This window comes from Cupressus sempervirens, chromosome 5 (genome assembly GCF_028749045.1).
Source record: "Cupressus sempervirens isolate cs-2001-9-10 chromosome 5, ASM2874904v1, whole genome shotgun sequence".
NCBI classification, from domain to species: Eukaryota; Viridiplantae; Streptophyta; class Pinopsida; order Cupressales; family Cupressaceae; genus Cupressus; species Cupressus sempervirens.
This window is the reverse complement of record NC_143122.1, coordinates 546,517,375-546,538,817: the sequence shown is the minus strand read 5'-3', so window position 1 is coordinate 546,538,817 and position 21,443 is coordinate 546,517,375. Positions and strand designations below refer to the sequence as shown.

The window sequence follows — 21,443 nt, the reverse complement described above, 5'->3', positions numbered from 1 at the left end:
TATAGGAAGGATATACAAGTTTATTATAGGGAGTTAGCTCAACTCAAGCATAGTGGTGCTTTGGACACCTATATCGATGAATTCCAGCGGATATCTATCATCGTCCCCAACATGACTGAAAACAAGAAGCTGGTGATGTTTATGGAAGATTTGAGTGAGAGGTTCAAGGGATTTGTCAAAGTATTGAAACCTAATACTCTCCAAGATGCAACCAAGATGGCACTTAATTTGGACAACTCATCTTCAGCGGTTCAGCCTACCAAAAAGCCTTTTAAGGGACCCAAGACCAATCTAAAATCTTCAAATCAGAATCACAGTAATCCACCCTAGACTGATTTTGAGTCAACAAATGAGCTAAGGAGCAATTTATGCTTCACATGCAAGGAACCTTGGTCACCGGATCATAGATGCCTTGGGAAGGGTAAGATTCACTATATTGAGGTGATTTCACATGATGAAACAGGTTTCAAATCAACCACCTACAGTTGCTACCCTCTTGGGATTTCCTAAAGGTAGTCCTATTCGTCCTAGGGGAGTAACTAAAGGGCAGAAAATGGTTTGCTTAGTGAATACAGGAGCCATTCATTACTTCATCAGCACTTCTATAGCAGCAAAAAGGAAATGACAGGTGGATGCAGTTCCGCATTTTGATGCTAAGGTTGTTGGTGGAGATCTTAATTGTTCAGGGATGGTTTCTCAGCTTAAGGTTCACCTGGGTAGTTACACACTTACTGCAGATTTTAACGTGATTGAGTTAGGAGGGATGGATGTTATTTTGGCTTTATAGTGACTCCAAACTCTTTGCAAGTATACCATTGATCATGATAAAAAACAGATTGAGTTTATGAGAGGTGATCAATAGATCATTCTCTGAGCTATGGCTGAATGGGGTCCAAGGATCGTTTCAGCTCGCGGGATGGAATCCCTCTTGAGGCATGATGATACACAGTGGGCAGCACATTGCTTTATCTCCACTACATCTGTTTTAGATTTAGGCCAGCAGCATCATATTGACATTCAGTCAGTACTAGACAGGCACAAAGGAGTTTTTGGTGATATCCCTCTTAGTATTCCTCCTGACAGGGTATTTGTGCATGTGATCAAGCTGGAAGAGGGTGCAAGACCAGTCATCACTACACCTTATCAGCACCCTAGACATTATATGGAGGAGAAAGAGAGGACCATTCAGGAGTTACTTGACATGTGGCACATCAGGCCGAGTTCGAGCCCCTTTGTTTCATCGGTGGTGTTAGTTAAGAAAAAAGATGGAACTCTGCAAATATGTATTGACTATAGGACCCTTAATGAGAGGACTATTAAGAACAAGTATCCCATACCACGTATTAATGAGGATTTAGATAAGCTACACAGAGATGTCCACTTCTCCAAGATTGATCTTTGTTCAGGGTACCATCAAATTAGGATCCGTGAGGAAGATGTACATAAGACAGCATTTAAGTGTTATTATATAATACAGAGAATGAGTTTTTGACGATGCCCTTTGGACTCGCCAACGCACCTGCTACATTTCACTAATGCATGAACCATATATTCAATAAGCAGTTGCACAAGTTTGTGTTGGTACTCTTTGATGACATTCTAATTTTTAGCACAACATGGGAGGAGCATTTATAGCATTTGGAGGAGATTTTGAGTATCATGGAGCAGCACTCACTATTTGCTAAAGAATCCAAATGTGAGGTTGGTTTGATAGAGATCCCGTACCTCGGGCAGTCAAGCTTCATCAGGAAAAGATACAGGCTCTACTAGATTGGCCACCACCGAAGAATGTGTCAAATTTGAGGGGATTCCTTGGGTTGTGCTCTTATTGCAGGAGGTTTGTGAAGGGGTTATCTCAACTTGTAGCACCTCTTACTGATCTCACAACGGTGGGAGCTTTCATGTGGTCTACAGATATAGAGGTGATATTTGATAGGTTCAAACAGATGATCAGTACATGCCCAGTGCTAGCATTGCCAGATTTCACTAGGCCATTTGTTTTGGAGTGACTCCTCAAGTGATGGGATAGGGTTGGTACTTATACAAGATAGACATCCTATTGCATAAAGAGCACTGAAATTGAAAGATCATGAAAATTTGTACTCCGCCTATGATAAGGAGATACTAGCTATCATATACGCTCTAGCTAAGCTCCGATAGTAGTTGGTGGGTGGGCATTTTATAGTAAGGACTGATCATAAGAGCTTGCATTTTTCCTTGGCTCAGAAGAAACTGAATAAAATGCAGCAAAGATGGATCAGCAAGATTCAAGCTTACGAGTTTGATATTGACTACATTAAGGGAAAAAAATGTCGTAGTAGGTGCACTTTCCAGAAGACCCGCCAGCGCTACTTGTGCTGTATCCGAGATTTCAGTGGTTTGGAAGTCTCAGCTATTAGTTGAGTATTCCAAGAGTACCTTTGCATGAGGTCATGGATGGGTAGACCGAGGACGAGAGATACAAGGTTATAGATGATATTATCTACTACAAAAGCCGGATTTACTTGGTTCCCAAATCTACACTTAAGGAGCAAATTATGCGTGGCATTCATGATAATCTGACGGCAGGGCATCAAAGGTGCTTTACGACATATAGACAGATTAGAGATCAGTTATCATGGAAGGGCCTCAATGATGATGTTTTGCAACATGTTAGGACTTGTGTGTCTTGTCAACAAAGTAAGTCAAAACATATGTATCCAACTGTGTTGTTGCAGCCATTACCGATTCCTGAGCATAAATGGGTTGTTGCAGCCATTACCAATTCCTGAGCTTTAATGGGAGAGTATATCCATGAATTTAGCCACAGGACTTCCAAAAGTGCAGGGCAACGACAGCATATTTGTAGTAGTGGATAGGCTGACAAAGTACACTCATTTCTTTTCTGTAGCACCTAATTGGACAGCTTCGTAGGTGGCAACACTATTCTTTAGGGAGATCTTCAGATTGCATGGCCTACCTAAGACCATTGTGAGCAACAAGGACAAAAAATTCTCTACACATTCTGGGAGGAATTATTTAGGCTTGCTCAAGTTCAGTTGACTCCCAGCACTAGTTACCATCCACACATTGAAGGGCAGACGGAGATAGTGAGAAGGGTATCTTTGCAACTATATTTCAAGACAGCAGCTGGCTTGGGTTTGATGGCAACATTTGGGCGAGTATTGTTATAACTCGACCTATCATATGTCCATTAGCATGCCACCTTTCAAAGCACTTTACAGCTATGATCCATTATCTTTTATGAAATTGGCTTTATTAGATAGTAGGACACCGTTTGCCAGAGATTGGCTACAAGAACAATAGGAAATCGTTGCAGCCTTTGAGGAGAATATGCAGCATACCCAAAATCAGCACAAGACATATGTTGACCAACACAGGACAGAGAAATCATTTCAGGTAGGGGAAATGGTATTTTTACGCCTTTGGTTGTACACCTATTGCGGACGCAACATGGGAAAGTAAACACATTTTGCAGCATCCAGCACTGCAATTGCTTGAGGACGAGCAAATCCGAGAGGGGAAGATTGTCATGTCCCCCAAAACCCATCTAGTTAGATTCCTCGTGTCATTTAGCTCGTTGCAACATCCTAATGGGCTAAACTAGTGAATTAAGCAATGTCGTGGTGATCTAGGGACCAAATCACTTCTTGTCCATGTTGTCACCTCCTTGGTCCCATGTATGGAGCGTAATTTGCTAATGATGTGGCCCCTAAACGCTAAGGTGGACGAATTACTCTGCAGTAACGGCCTTGCTTTCGAGTGGTGATTTCTTAACGCCTCATTCCTATAATTTTTTGCATGTTTAATGGCATCGGTAACGGCTTTGCTATCTTGGTTTGGCATTTTTTTGAAAGCAAGAGGTTAGGAAAAAGGAAGGGGAGAATAGATGGGTCATACACGAAGGAAACTCTAAAAACATTGTATCTGCACGTATTCTTGGAGGACGTAGCCCCTTCAGAGATTTCTATGCGATTGGATGATCATCTAGTCGCAGCCTATTCTAAGAAGCAACAACAGTAGCGAAGAGTGAAGGAAGAATTTTAATAGAATGGAAATCCCTTGAATTCCTGTGAGGAGATTGAACTTGTTATCATAAGCGAAGGCCAATTTGAGTGACGACTTAAATATTAGCTCGAGAGTATTATTAAGTTTGATTCACAAGTGAGGGCCAGGATTCAAATATCATTGACCGATCACAATAGCGACCTTGTCTTTGCCAATATTTGCAGCTAGAGGACCACTCTTGACACATAACAATGGTGACAGTCATTTGTGTGGGATTACCACAACTACATATGTTTTCCTGAGGCAACGGGAAGAATTTTGGAATCATCCATTCTGTAAGAGAGATGCGAAAAACACACATTAGACTAGACGATGCACACTTCCATTTTCTCATTTTTTCATGCTTGCAAGCAATCCCTCTACTTGAGTAAGCTAGATTTCATTTCTTTGTAACTTTGAACTATTAATGCAAATGAGTTTTGGTGTTTGAACAAACAAACTACTACTAGATTATTATATGTCTGATCAATACTATCAATTATTGCAATCTTTGTTATGCAATTTAAGTTCTATTGTAATACATGCCAATTAGCTATGTTCATTAAGTTCAATAGCTTTCTTCTAAGTTAGAAGACAACAGAAGTAACATCTCTTAAGTCAAAACGGCCTACAGGAAACCACCAATTATTTCTCTTAACCCATGGTAAACATATAGAATAGGGTCACAACAAACAAAATCTACATTATATTAATCGATATTTGAAGTGATATATATAACAATTGTTACACAGATTTTTGATTCATTCAGATTAATAATAACACACTAACTAATATTTATTAGATGATATTGATAATTGCTAATGTGTGTATATATATATATATGTAAAATTTACTAATTATTAGTGAGAGATAATAATTATTAACTAGTAACCATAGTGACTAATTAAACACAATTTATCTCTTGACCAAATCAATCCGACTGTAGCTACAACACTAACACTCCCTCTTAGCTAGGGAGGATTGTTTGTGAGGTCAACACAATGTATTCGGGAGTAATGAGAGAGAAATATCATCTCAATATGATATTTGAGAAAATGGAGTGGTGAAGGATAACATAGATCCATTATTTAGATGCTACCTTACAGTATCATCAAAATATGGTATATACAAGAATATCATTCATAAGATATTCACCATACTTATATTTTCTTTGGCATGTGGACTAACATCAAGTCTCATGATGCCTACCAAGGAAAATATCTGCACATGGTGTCTCCAATATTGCATCTCATACTATACGCCATGCCATATCTCAGTAATGTAACTTCAAAAGTTACATAAGAGATCAATCAAACATCAATGAAAGATCATCATCTTTCATGATGTTTCAACATAATCATGTAGTAACTGACATGATAAAAAGAATATAAACATATATCTTTTAATTAAAACTTCACTGAGACTAAACCTCAGAAAAATATAATTACATTTTAATCATACCAAGTTTACCTCTAAAGCAATCCACTTTTATTTTTGAGAGAGGCTTGATAAAAATGTCAACAATTTGCTCATTTGTGCAAATATATCTTAGTTGTATGAGATTTATTTCAACCATATCCCTAATATAATGGTAGGGGATCTCAATATGTTTTGATATGTTATGAAATACTAGATTTATTGAAAGTTTTATACAACTTTGCTTATCACAATTATAATAGCGGGGTCCATGGATTATCCAAAAAATCCTACCATAATTTCCTCAACCATACTGCTTCTCAAGCTCCCATGGATGTTGCAATGTACTTGGCTTCTGTAGAACTCTGTGCAACTAAAGAATGGTTTCTCCTAAACCAGGATATCATGGCAAAGCCTAAGCTGAAACAAAACCTAAGGTGCTTTTATGATCAACAACACTGCTAGCCCAATCTGAGTTTGAATATCCATGTAGATATGTATCAACATTATCATATTTTAAATCAAGTTCAATAGTTCCACGTAGATACATCATTTTATGTTTTGCGGCTTGAAGATGTATTTTCCTAGGCTCGCACATGAGCTAACTGAGAGCATTTGTAGCATAGCAAATGTCTAGCCTGGTATTCACCAAATACATTATGGATCCAATTATTTGACGATAGAGAGTAGGATCAACTAATTCTAGCTCAGAGGCTGCATCTTTTCTTTTAACTAACGTAGATTTGTTTACATGGGTAAATTTGTTCCCATGGGTGTAGACTGAGGTTTGCAATCCATCATTCCAAATCTGTTTAGAATATCAAAAGTGTATTTACCTTGATTTAGAATGATACAATTCTCTTCTCGCCATACTTCTAGTCCCAAGAATTAATGCAGGAGACGCAGGTCCTTCATATCAAATTCAGAAGCAAAATCTTGTTTGAATTTCATAATGAGATGATCTTCCCCTATGATTAGTAAATCATCAACATAAAGAACAAGGATTAACATATCACCATTTGTTACCTTGAAGTAGAGGTTAGGATCTACTTCATTTTTGGAGAGTCCCAACTTGGTGAGATAACTGTCTATCCTTTTATACCAGGCTCTAGGGGCTTATTTGAGGCTAAAGAGAGACTTCTTTAATGTGCAAACATGAGAAGTGTTATCATGAATAATAATAAACCCTTCAGATTGCTCTAGATATACTTCATCTTCAATTTATCATTCAAAAATGAAATTTGTACATCCATCTAATGTATTTTCGATCCTTTTGAGGCAGTGATAGCAATTATGGTCCATCCTGAAATGTACTTGGCAACTAGGGCAACTGCTTCTTCCTAATCAATTCCTACCTTTTCGGAGAAGCCTCTGGCAACATTTAGCTTTACATTTTTCAATACTTCTATCTTCTGCGTGTTTGATCTTAAATAGCCATCAAGATGAGACAGCCGATTTTCCTTTAGGCTCAGGCAGAATGTCCCAGACATCCTTCTTCAGAATGGCTTAATACTCTTCAATCATGGTATCTTTGCAAACTCAATGTTTAAGTGCTTCTTTAGCATTCAAAGGCCCTGACTTAATAAGTTCACTCATAAGAGCAACATAATTTGAGTGACCTCTCAACTTTTTTCTTTCCCTAAATGTGCCCTTAGGTGCAACATAATTTTGTGCTTCAAGAACTTTCCTTGCCCAGAGTGGTCTTTTTCTATTATTATTAGCAGGTTCAAGAGGTTCAGAAGTAGAATCCATAGGTTCAAAATTTTCTACAAGTGTCTCCCTCTGAAGTACAATGTCAGGATCTCTTCCTTTTCTTGGGGTGACTCATCGTCTGTCTCACTAATGTTTTTAGATTTTTTGAATGTTGTGTCCTCTTCACAAATTGCATCTCTTCTTAGTTCAATTATTTTCTAACCGCAAACATATATCGTATCAGCTTTGGATGATTCATCAAATCCAACAAATATCCCTCTCAATCCTGATGGATCTAGTTTTGATCTTTTTCCCTGAGGAATGTCAATAAAGACTAGGCAACCAGATATTCTTTAGTGACTTGAGTCGGAGTTGTTTCCAGTAAAAGCTTCTTCAAGAGTTATGTTGTCAAGACTAGAGTGGGGACATATGTTTTGTATGTAGACTGCAGTGTTAGAGGCTTCCGCCCAAAATGAGGTATGAAGGTTTTCATGCATCATATCTTTAGCAACTTCTACTATGGTCTTGTTCTTCCTTTCTACTAGCCCGTTTTGTTGAGGATTATATGGAACACTGTACTCCCTCTTAATCCCAGTAATATGACAAAATTCTTTAAAGTTTTCAGAGATATACTCTCCCTCATTATCTGACCTTAGAGTTTTGATTCTTTTCCTAGTCATATTTACAACTAAGGCTTTAAATTCTTTGAATTTTGCTAGTACTTCATTTGATTCTTTAAGTTTTAGAGTTTAAATTCTTTGAATTTTGCTAGTACTTCATTTGATTCTTTAAGTTTTAGAGTTTAAATTCTTTGAATTTTGCTAGTACTTCATTTGATTCTTTAAGTTTTAGAGAATAAATCCACGTCTTCCTGGAGTAGTCATCAACAAAAATAACATAGTACAAACAACCTTCTAAGGAGGGTATTGTCATTGGTCCACATAAATCAGTGTGTATAAGTTCAAGTACATTTCTAGATTTGTGTTCAGAATTCTCATCTAATGCACAACCCTAACATATCCTAGCCTTCTATGCCAAATTTCATTTGTTGTGAAAACATCATGAGTCAAGGCTTGGTTTTGAACATTACATAGTTTATACAAACATACATCACGAACTCCTATTGTATATGCATTCTTGATGTGAGTTCTTAAGCCAAGTAAGGACTTTCCCATCCAAGAATGTAATATGATACCCTTTGTCTTCCAAGACTGAGATGGGAACTAGATTTCTTTTGATTCATGGTACAAATAGCACTCCAATTAGTTGTAGGGAAACTCCATATTTGAATTGGATTGTGCAGGTCCCAATTCCTTTCACAGGGTGTGTGGAGTTATCTCCAATAGTGACTTCTTTGACTTTTCATCAAGACTATCTAGTTGTTCTTTGAATCTGGTTATATGACGGGATGCTCCACTATCTATGACCCAAGTATTTCTACTCATCATTAATTCACTTGATAACGTTGAATAGAATACCATTCTTTCTACAGCCTTGACTTCTGCCATTGAGACTTGATTCTTAAGTCTTTTAGGGCATTTTACCATGAGATGTCCAAACTTATCACATCTATAGTATTGTACCTTAGGCATATCCTTCTTTCTTTTCAAAATGAGTGTTTATTGTTGTCTTTTCACCTCTTTTGTTTGAAGTTTCCTTTCTTCCCTTTCTTGTGTGAGTTTGTGTTTAATGCTTTAATCTCTTCACTAGATCTTTTCATTATGATTCCTCAAGTGATCAATCTTGACTCCTCTTGAATATGGTCAGTTTTGAATCATTATGATTCCTCAGGTGATCAATCTTGACTCCTCTTGAATATGGTCAGTTTTCAATCAATCGAACTTTGGAAGGTTGGAGCGAGCACTTGTCTCTTGTATGAACTACTCCCAGGATGTGGGAAGTCCATTTAGACCCAACGCTGTTACATCTTTCTTGTCAATTATTTGTCCAATTGTAGATAACTGGTCCCTCAATTCAGTTATTCTTACAAAGTAGGACGTAATAGTTTCACCCTTATTCATTTTTATATGGTGCAGTTGTTGCTTTAGTGCAAGGGCTCGACTGGTATTGTTTATCTCATACATGTTTTCTGAAAAAGTAAACATGGCATGAGCAGTGTCCGATTTTGATATAACAAGAACTATATTATCCTTTACTGAGTCCACTAGGATCTTCATGGCTCTGTTATATTCTTTTTCCATTGAGTTTCTCATGTCTCATCATCCAGTATAAGTACGGTATTTTCCACACGAATCTAATTCTTGTTCTCTAAGTGTCAACATTAATTTGAGTTACTATGAGACAAAATTTGCAGCACCCTCAAGTCTATCTTCAAATCTAATTCTGTTTACTGTGATTGCTAATTAATTGCAAATCCTTTTTGGTGATGTTTTCAGATTTTTTGAAGTTGTATATGCTCTTGGTATTATAATTATTTCCAACCTGGCTCTCATACCATGTTAAGGAAATAGGATCAAGTGTAATACCTTTATTTTAAAATTTATATGCTTTATGTGCAGAATCTTATCTCACAAAAGATCTTCTTGATGGTATGAATAACTTATTTTCCTATGCAGATTTGTACAGGTATATGTGGCAGCCAACCTGTAAGTATACTTTAAATTTGCTTGAAGAAAAGTGTTTATACGTAAATCAGATCTCTGCAATTTTTGTAATAGAACTGATTTGAATATGTATGATATGTGATGCTGCAACTTGAACAACACTGCTTGCAATTTCTGTGTGTCCAAGTGCAGCCATTGATTGTGTATATATAAGTATTAGTAGGGACATGTCCCAAGTAGAGACATGTCTCTCCATGGCACAAGTCACATAGGGACATGTCCCTACATGGGACATGCCCTATCACCAATAATACCAATTCATAACAATCATGTTTATTTTGCAACTGCCATTTCAATACAAAAGCAATCTGCATAATAATTGCTGTCCATAAGGAATACAATTTGCATGATAATAATCGGTGTTCATAAGGAACAGGGTCTGCATTATACTAATCAGAATTTCCAGTGATATGTATAACAATTGTTACACACAGATTTTCGATTCAATCAGATCAATAACTCACTGACTAATAATTATTAGATGATATTAATAATTAATAATCTATATATGTATGTATGTATGTATATATATGTGTGGGTGTGTGTGTTAATTATCTAATAATTATTAGTCAAAGATAATAATGATTAGTTATAACTAATAATTGTTAATTATCTAATAACTAGTAATTGTTAATTATCTAATAACTAGTAACCATAGTGACTGATTAAACACAGTTTATCTCCTGATCAAATCAATCCGACTGAAGCTACAACACTAACATAAAGAAGCTTGACGTAGTGACAGAGTAGAGTGTGCAATCATGTTCTGAATTTGTATTATTGCTTGTTTCAATCTTGAACATAATCTTAGTGATGTTTCACAATATGTGATATTGATAAGCAGATTGATATAAGTGTTTCAATCTTGAACTTGATCTTAGTGATGTTTCACAATGTATGATGGTGGTAAGCAGATTGATATAACTTAGTGACATTGCATCGTACCTTTGTCAAGGCGAAATGATAAGTACTGTTTGGAGTTAGAAAATGGAGGAACTTTTCGCACAAAAAGTATAAAATTCAGATTTGTTTGAGAAAATATAAGAGTTGCTGGTCATCTCATGAAATATAACACCCTAAATGATATCTACTCCACCATTATGCACTGTTCATGATGGTCATACAGAGATGTTTAGGTTTCTTGCTCTGTAAGTTGTGGGATGATCATATACAAGACAACAGTTATGAAACTTTATGAAAATTAAAGAGCATGGGTGATTGGTAAGATAAATTTATCAAAAATGTACAGAGGCTGTGCTACTTAGAGAACATGAAAGATGTTTGATCCTGAAAATAAAGGTCTAGAAGATGATGTGAAAGTTACAATCACTACACTTAACTTGATGTCAATATTCTCTATATGAAGAATGTTTAAGGCCTAGAGTATATAATGACCTTGCAGGCTTTAATATTGGAAAGTATTAGCCAATGTGAAAATATGATTGTCATAGGGATATCAATGACAATGGAGTCTCTATGTAGAGGTGAGGAAATGAAACAATAAAAGTACAAGATTGTATGATTGAAGAGCAATCCATGTATTTATTAACTCCTGGATGATGTTGAATTTTAACTTTACTTGATGCAACTGATGGTATCTTTCACCAACTACTTATCTTGAAAGGAGATATATGGGATGAATTTTGAGGATTGGATTACTTAACAAGAGAGCTGAATAGTTAGCTGATTGGATGCCAAAAAGGGATATATGGGATAGATTTTAACTATTGGATTATTTAACAAGAGGGCTGAACAGTTAGCTAATTGGAAGGCAATTGGCTTTGAAGGTTGCCAGATAACATTAGGATCAAATCTTGTTCAACTGATGGTTGGAAATATAAAGAAAGCACCCAACCTGTCATATGTCTAGTTAGACCTAATGCAACAATATTTCTATATTGACCCAGTGACACGATATGTTATAAGATATAAGAGAGGCAATTTGTATGGGAAGCATGACAAGCAAAAGATATTTAGTCTGATCAAGTAACACTTGAGGGAATTTGATAAACACAAGTGCAAAAACACATGATAGGTCTTATTGTAGCCCGAGTTTCAAGCTTATCAAGTGAGACATGCATGTGCCCATATCAGGTGATTTTTTTTCAAAGCGTGAATTCTCCAAGTACACATCTATGCTATAAATTTCTACATACTCTGCACTTTTCATTTTTCTATCAATTTCTACGTACTCTACATTTTTCTTTTCTTTTTTCTATTTCTAATCTTCATCACATTCTAAATTCCAAAGCCTTCAAGAAGGAAATTAAAGTAGGTTTCCCCTGAAGGCTGGCAGGATTACGGCTCTGATACCCATTGTAATGTCCCCCTTTGGACTATCCCTCAGTTCTAACCTAAAACAACAATTCCCAAATAAGATGAGAAATGTAATATACTCAAAAAAAAACTATATCATAAAATCACAATTTTAATGCCCTTTATGGACTATTCCTAGTTTTGGGCTACAAACAATATTAAATTACTTGAGATTGACATTAAAACATTAAACATCAAGAAAAAACCATGATGGCATTTAAACCTATATATACAACATTCATATTTAAATGAATAATACCCTAATATCATTGACATTTAATCCAAGGTGTATTCCTATAGTCTAACCATATCAGGAATTCATTGAAAAAGCCTGCAACAGAAATCTCATGGATGGTTGTCCTTGTATTGCAAGAGCATGGAAGAATTTCTGGTCCATTCCATCTCTCAGTCCACCTTGGAAGCTGGCTATCCTCCTTGACCGAGCCCTAGAGCACAGAAAGGATTTCTGGTCCATTTGTCTCCTAGACCACAAGCATGACAGGATTTCTAGTCCATCCATCTCAGGATGGTGTGTACTTGACAAGATGCAGGAAGAATTTTCGGTCTTCAGCTCTCGTGAACTTGGAAGGCCGGTCGTCATTCCCATTTGTAAGACATTTCTATAAATTCAAAATAGGTCACTATGGGATTTTCTATATTAATTGATAATAAATACCTCTCAGTGTAGATGTCGTAGATTTTACTTACAAATGGCTTCAATAACTTGATTTCTGCTAAACAAATCATATATATAGCTGTTCCTAATTTATTTTCTAAGATTAAATTTTTATTCTCTCTAAATATTATTCTTCGTTGCAATCAATATTTATCTCCAATAAATATCTTATGCCTCAATTTCACTTGATGTCCTTGTCCAAACAATCAATTTCTCTTTCATATCTCATCCTAGGAGGGGTCACACTTCTTGCTAATTAGCTCCTTGCAGTGAGTCACAATTCATCACATTCCAAATTCCAATGCCTTCAAGAAGGAAACTAAAATAGGTTTCCCCTGAAGGCTGGCAGGATTATGGCTCTGATACCCATTGTAACGTCCCTCTTTGGAATATTCCTCAATTCTAACCTAAAACAACAATTCCCAATTAAGATGAGAAATGCAATATATTAAAAAAATAACTATATTATAAAATCACAACTGTAATGCCCTTTATGGACTATACTTGAGATTGACATTAAAACATTGAACATCAAGAAAAAACCATGATGGCATTTAAATCTATACACACAACATTCATATTTGTATGAATATATCCTAATATCATTGGCATTTAATCCAAGGTGTATTCCTATAGTCTAACCATATCAGGAATTCATTGAAAAAGCCTACAAACAGAAATCTCAAGGATGGTTGTCTTTGTATTGCAAGAGCATGGAAGAATTTCTGGTCCATTCCATCTCTCAGTCCACCTTGGAGGCTGGCTATCCTCCTTGACCAACCCCTAGAGCATAGAAAGGATTTCTTGTCCATTTGTCTCCTAGCCCACAAGCATGAAAGGATTTCTCGTCCACCCATCTCAGGATGGTGTGTACTTGACAAGATGCAGGAAGAATTTTTGGTCCTTCGGCTCTCGTAGACTTGGAAGGCCGATCATCATTCCTATCTGTAAGACATTTCTAGAAATTCAAAATAGGTCACTATGGGATTTGCTATATTAATTGATAATAAATACCTCTTAGTGTAGATGCCATCGATTTTACTTACAAATGACTTCAATAACTTGATTTCTGCTAAACAAATCATATGTATAGCTGTCTTAATTTATACTCTTGAGTCTTGACATTTTTTTTTTTTTTTTTCTCTCTAAATATAATTCTTCGTTGCAACCAATATTTATCTCCAATAAATATCTCATGTCCCAATTTCATTTGATGTCCTCCAAACAATCAATTTCTCTTTCATACCTCATCCTAGGAGGGGTCATACTTCTTGCTAATTAGCTCCTTGCAATGAGTCACAATTCTACATAATGAAGTGCCAACTTGGCTCTTTATTTTTTATTAATTAGTGGCTGTCTATTCTTCTTGGCTGGCCCTTTACAATAAATTATTTTAATTAATTGCTGTGTAATCTTTCTTACCCTGGACGGCCCCTATTTGAATCAATATTGTATTCTTTTGCCCCCTTACATTGAATCAGTATTTTACAAATGGTTGTCTCCTTAAATTGACTAGCTGTTTCCCAGGTTTAAAGACTGTGATCTGTAATTATTGAGGCCTCCCAACCCTAATTTGGCAGGGGCATGACACAATTGCTCACAAGATCTCCTATGACCATTGTGTTGATAGTATGAGTTGTCTTAGGAACATTTGCCCCTCTCCACCACTTAATTTAATACATGTATTATGCTGGATATATTTGCCAATACTACCACCTCCTACTATCATATAATATCAACATATAACTATCAGGCAATTTGCAGATTTCAGCCTAAGTCATTGTTTGACCACCAATTTTGATATCAATTAGCATGCACTCAGCTTATTGTTAGTACTCTCAAAACATTGACACAAAATATAGAAAAGAAAGATCTCAATCCTCTGTAAATAAATTTCCAAAGAATCACCTCCCAATGTCATAAGTATGCCCATAAAAATATGCAGTTTTCAAGATTTAGCCTAAACCACTGCAATACCACCAAATTAAGACGGCTTACGATAATTATCAGGCACACAGTTTGTATTGAGAAATATTATTAGAAAAAAGGAGATCTGTCACCATTTTATGTTTCTTTCTTTTTGAGGTTGTAGTCCTCCTGTTGAACAGTACGTCACCAATTATGAGATGCAGTTAGCATAAACTGATAAAATATGTTGGGGCTCAACTTACCCAAAAGTTCACAAGCAAATTATATGCAAGTCCATTCACTGAAAAATATTCTTTAAATTGCCCTCATACTAATTATATCCATGAACTAATAAATGCAAGTTTGTTTGCTTGTACAATTCTTCAAATCACCAATGGTATTTTATTTTGAATTAACCTTCCATCTTGTGCCTTGAGATCTATAATGTCTCTATCATAGCTTATATAATCAATATTTTGGCAAGAAAAGAATGTGCCTAGTCGTAAGAGACATAGTTATACATACAATTTCTATGAATCATCCTTTGTACATATGGACTCATGCAGGAATTTTTCCGCCTTTTATTGGGGATAAGCTTCACACCTAATAAAACATATTAAAGCTCAACTTACCCAAGACTAAACTATATGCAAGTACATTCACTTGAAAACATTCTTTAAACTTCCATTCATACTAAGCATATCGATGACCCAATAATGCAAGTTTGTTTGCTTGTAAAATTCTTTAAATCACAATAACATTCATTTTGAAATAACCTTCCATGGATGCACCTTGAGATCTTTAATGTCTCTACCATAGCTTATATAATCAATACTTTGGCAAGAAAAGAATGTGTATAATCATAAGAGACATGGTTCTACTTACAATTTTCTATAAATCATTTTTTGTCCATATGGATGCATGCACGAAAGTTTTGTCCTTTTCGAGGCTAAGCTTCATACCTCTCCTCTTTTAGTTGCACTAATATTGTATAAATCACAATGGAATTGTTAAAAATTATTACAAACTAAAATTCTTTCTAAATCTCTAAGCACCATGCTTTCAGCATCCAGCTGTTTTTCTCCCTAGTCTGACTCTCAGGCTTTTAGAATGGATCTTTTTCTAACTCCACATTAGAACCCTCAAAGATAAAAGGCTACTGAGATATTTCAATTGCAACTCCTTGCACTCCTTGGATTTCATTTATATCAAAAAAATTATACCTCTTTTTGTAGTTCAAAATCAAATAGAGGATCAAACTAAGGAACATCAAATAACTGTAGTATTCTTGCAGCTGATACTGCACATAAAAATCTAATGTTGTAGCATCAACTAAGATGTGAATTCAAAAATCAAAGACAAAAGGGTTGACAATGGAATAGGGTTGACAATGGATGAACTATTTAGACATCTGAAAAATATTTAAATATGAAAATAATAACAGTGAAAGCTGTAGATTGTCCATAATATGCTAAACACATTTCCTTCCGGGATTACAAAAATCCACTAATGTCTTGTCTTTAATGTATTACACAAACAAACAAAGCATTGCAACATGCAATAAATTAAGCCCAACATGAAGAACTTTACAGGAACATTTGTCATTGTAGCTTAAGGTGCCATTAATCCATAATACAATAAGATATTGTATTAATATCAAGATTCTTGATTATCTGAGTTTTTATTATCAATTTATCTTGTTCTCGCATAGGTGATTTGTCTTATGACTCTTATACATGCATTGAGAATCATCACAAGTCATGCATTTTACATTCCACTTTTTTTGCATTGGTTTATCTTCGAAGAATATTGGCAAGCCTTGGTATGATTCCTGATCACAAGTGAGTATGATACAAGTCGGGATTACTTTTTGAAAAATAAGCTAACCTGCAATCCACCACATTTACGTTCAAAGCAAACCTATCTTTCTGCCTCTATTTGAAGACAATGATTCACTTTCATTAATGATTTCCACACTGGCTTCCCCGCTTAAGGTCTCACTCAATATTGAATCAAACTCAACCCTTTTAAAAGCAGGATCCCTTTTAAGGCTATAACATACTTTCATGCTGCAGATGAGCCCATGAAATGTGTATACTTCACAAACTCCAAATGGGGGAACCTTACGAAAAAGAGGGTACTTATTATTTTAAAGGATATTTCTCAACAGCCATGAGCATGGAATCTGAATGTTTGCACCGTTCTTAACAGATTTGTTGCCAGTGCCACCTATCTCTATCTATCTTTAGCGTGAATTTGCAAATATCATCTCATTAGAAATAACTCTATTACGAATATCCTTCCAATCATACCAAAACTAAGCATGCCATGAAAGCATCTCACTGCGAAATGATCCTAAATTTACCTGGCAGAACACACTGGAAATAATCAGAAAGCAACTCCCCGAGAACTAGCAGATAATTTTTTTGCCAGACCGTTATCCTTCTCAACATTTAAGCAGAACTAACTAAAAAAAAATCACATGTCATGAAACCATATCAATGCAAAATGCTCCTGAATTTGCTTGGAAGAACACACTGGGAACTATCAGAAAGCCTCTACCAGTGAGATTAACAAGAAATTCTGCTACCACACTTTGTTCCTCTTTTCAGCAAGTAAGCTGAACCAACAAACCATCAAGAAAAACCTCTGGCATGTTATATTGTATTTTTCACTAGTTAAAACACAACACACAAGACTTTGCCTAACTTGTCAACAACCTCGAAAAGAATGGTAATTTTTTTTTTCGCTCACTTAATAGGTTGCGTTTAGCAATATGCAAATTTTTGAGTTAGACGGAACACCTTAAATGTCAAAGCCGTAAATAAGGTTTCATTCAACTAGAATTTCTCACTAGATGCTTTTCGAGGAGTTTTCTGAAACATTACCACTCTGTCTACTATCAAAACGCCACAAACAAATCGTCAAACGTATCTACTCACCTGCACGAAACCCTCGTCCTCAACGACAAAAGGTTAGTAAGTTTACTTCAGTGCCTAAAACCCTTATGTGTTGCAACACAGATACCTTTTAAAATTGCTGCAATTAACCCGAACCTTCGAAAACAAAAGTTAGAAATGATAATAAATTCATGTACTGTACTGTCTTGTACTTATATGTGAGCCATGTTCTGTTCCAAATAACTACAAAACCCCAGATGTTTGGAGATGAAGTTATGCTTAAATTGGCCAAATGTTCGAATCTCGGGCGTATTAAACAGTTTTACATATAATATTTGCCAAGAGGAAGATTCAACATCCATACCTGAATAAACCCGCCAATAGTGCGTCGAATTCTGCCGGGACAATTTCCTCAGAGAGAAGACGGCATTGTGAATTGCAACTCTGGTAGCTCCCCAGCTTAAACACACAAAATATATCACAGATTAAAATGCAAAATCGATACACCGCTGTAATTCACGTCGCCTGAAAAGAAGAGTCGGCTCTGTTTCACTCCATTCTTTACCGCACATGTCGTTTCATTTCATTTCATCATTTTGTTGTCCTGCACCTTGGCCTGTGATGCATTTCTGTGAAAGCCTGAGGCCATCCGTCACATCACATGTGTGAAAAAACTATTTCTTTTTATATTCAAATTCTGATTTTTATTTGTTTTCCTTTATTTTAGGAAAGGAAATCTCGTCACGCGTGATATGACCCTTAATCTAGAGGTTTAGGCTCCGTTTGTTTGCCGGAATTAATCTGGAATAGGGAAACGGGAATAGGAAAATTGAAATTCGATTTATTCTCATTTTGGGCCAAAATTGGAATAGATTTATTCCAATTTTCCTATTCCTGTTTCTCTATTCTAGGTTAATTCCGGCAAACAAACGGGGCCTTAGAGACACAACGCCTACACACTACAATTTTGGTTGCTTAGATTTAGGAAAAACTCATTTACAGTTGGGATGGAACATTCGCATTTTGCCCATTTACGGTCGACAATACTTGTGGAATATGAATATTCTTTGTTTGTATTGGAATTCACCATGTAAAAATGTTGAATGAATCTGATTACTCGCGCTTGCATCTAGAGTGGGAAGGCGTTATACTCTTTACAAAACAAGTGTAGGATCGCAGAATTATGGGATTGGACGACCATGGAAACTCTTTTTGGTTTGCTGGTCACTCCGGTTATTCTATACGGATGTGAAGTGTGGGGAGGTAGTATGTCCGAACAGAAATGGCAGCAAGTAAAAAGAATTCAAAAACACTTCATCACATGCAATCTTAAAGTCAAGACCACAGTTCCGTATGAGATCCTTTTGGCAGAGGTGGGTTCCTTTCCATTAGAAGCCGTAGCTTTGGTCCGAATGATAAGCTATTTAAAGAAAACCCAAGGTCTGGAAACACATCGTTGGCCCAAGTTGATCATAGAGGAAAAACTTGTGAGGCGAAAAAGCACATGGATGAAGCAAAATGACAATTGGATGCGAAAATGGGATATCAACATCCAAACTTGCCCAGATAACATTATAGAAATAAAGAAGTTTGTCAATGAAAAATTTCGCAATATTCTGTGGACAAGACACGTAGGGCAGAAAAAATCTTATTACATTAAAGAATTTAATCCCACTTCTAGTCACGATGAAAAGCCCTATATAAGAGCACCTATTAACTGGAAAGCAAAAATGTTGATGGCACAACTTAGAACTAGTTCACATCAGCTACGATGTGAAACTGGTCGGTGGCAAGTTCCAAAGGAAGAGTGGGCAGACAGAACATGTTTATTTTGTAATATGGGAACAGTTGAGACAGAGCAGCACTTTGTCAAGGAGTGCCTGGCTTACAATGACATTAGATCTGGTTATACAAAAATAGTGCAGAACAAGGACTTCAACTATTTATTCAAGGAAGATCAAGTGACGAGAGCAGCAGATTTGATTATCAAACTTCAGAGAAGGAGAGACAAGTTAACCAAAACTTTACAACTGACTAGTTCCGCTCCGGACTCGGGAGGGTGATTGCATGGGTCCCATAGACTACCTTAGTCTTGTGGACGTCATTAAAATCTATCATATCATATCATATCGAGTGAGTAGCCGATAGTGTTATAAAGTAAATCTGTTTACTTAAATAATTCAGACATGTAAGAATAAATTCAGATAAGTGAGAATAAATTGTACATATAACTCGTGTAATATATCTATGTTCAATAGCATAGACATTTACTTTGTAATATTTATGTCTTAATAAATTGAGAAGTAGAGAGTTTTTACTAATTTTGTACAATTATACTTGGTCTCTTGGGCTCTATTTCTACTTTCTTTTTTAACTACACTTGATGTCAATTCTCTTAATATGATGATTTCTTTTCAAAATTGCAATTTTTCTAAAATTATTTTAAATTCATTAATTTCAATTACTAAATTTAAATTGCTTTCTCCTCCTCCATTTAAGGCTTCATATAGATAAGAGTGCACTATGCACTATTTGGTCTGATTGGAAATTTTATTTAGGCCATTTTGAATCTTTATCCATAATGTGTCATATGTTTTGCTCCATCTTTATTTAGGACAAAAGATAGCTCTGTCGTATTTTATTTACATGCTTTGTTTCTCCCATAATAATATCTACTACAGGCCTACATTTTTTTTCATAATTATTTGCAATAAATGAATCCTTAATGTTATATATTTTCAGCTGATTTCTTATAATTATTCTTCCCTCCTACCTACAAGCAACGAATTTCATGTAGAATTTAAATATGCTTTCATTTTTTTCATAATTACATATTGGATCATATGGTGAAAAGGATTGCTGAAATATTTTTGGCTAGTTCTAAGTTTTCTATAACTATTTTATAATCTTTTAGAAGATTTTGATGGAAAGAGTGATATACAAAACTATTGCAGCAAATAATAAAAATATGATGAAATCAGTTCGATAGAAGAGTCTGAATTCTGTCTCTAGTGGTAGAAATATCATAGTCAATCAAGAACATATCTTGAGAAAATTGTGGGAAATAGATATTCTAAACAACTACGTCTATGTAAAGGAATAGTACATAATGAATTATCTTCAATTAAAAGATCAAATTATTATTTTCATAAGTTCTTTGGTTATGAATTTTAGAGTTAGCCTAAAACATGTACTGAGCTACCAATTAATAGTGTTCAGAAGTTTAGCTTCACTTTTAGGGTATGCTAGGAGAACTACAAGCTTAACTGAGAGAAAAGCTTGAAAAAGTCTTTGGCTGTCAATATGCTCAACAATGCCATGCCAGTAGAAGTCAATAGAAACAAGTGAGCTGAGATGAGGGATGTAAATTGGGAAGATAACCTTTCTAATTAATGAACTCAAAGCCTCAAAACCTCAAATTCCTAACCATCGCAGCTCAACAGGTTTCAAATATGATTCATGGTGTTGTTAATGATATAATGTTTAAATGATTAGAATTTTATAACTATAATATACTTCTAAATGGAACCATTCCAAAATTACAATATACTTCTAAATGGAACCATTCCAAAATTAGCATAGATATTTAAAATATATAATCAGTATAGATATTTTAAATATATTTATTTGTTAAGGGACAAATTTATTAGTTAAAATATAAGACTTTTATTGTAGAGATTGAGATTTAATTTAAATAAAGACTAATTTAAGTTTTTTGGGTTTATGAAATGGCGGTGAGTCGATGACTTCTTAATCAAAGTAGATTATTAAATAGGGTATTCCAGAAAGAAAGAAAAAAATCATTAATTAAAAAATTCACGTACCATGTTTAATACCGCTCATTTTCGTACAGACGGGGATGAT

The 21,443-nt window shown here is 35.4% G+C and overlaps 1 protein-coding gene across 15 annotated transcripts in view; it reads right to left on the bottom strand.

Moving 5' to 3' along the window:
- Nucleotides 1-18,395, bottom strand: part of LOC149557104 (uncharacterized) — a 128,306-nt gene extending 109,911 nt beyond the window's left edge. For 4 of the 15 annotated variants that reach the window (XM_089831789.1, XM_089831794.1, XM_089831801.1 and 1 more), the window contains exon 1: nucleotides 17,944-18,267. The gene's annotated coding sequence lies outside the window, so the exon portion shown is untranslated. Of the gene's footprint in view, nucleotides 1-17,943 lie in introns of all 15 variants that reach the window. The other 11 variants (XM_089831788.1, XM_089831790.1, XM_089831797.1 and 8 more) reach the window with 7 other exon arrangements.
- Nucleotides 18,396-21,443: the final 3,048 nt, after the last annotated feature.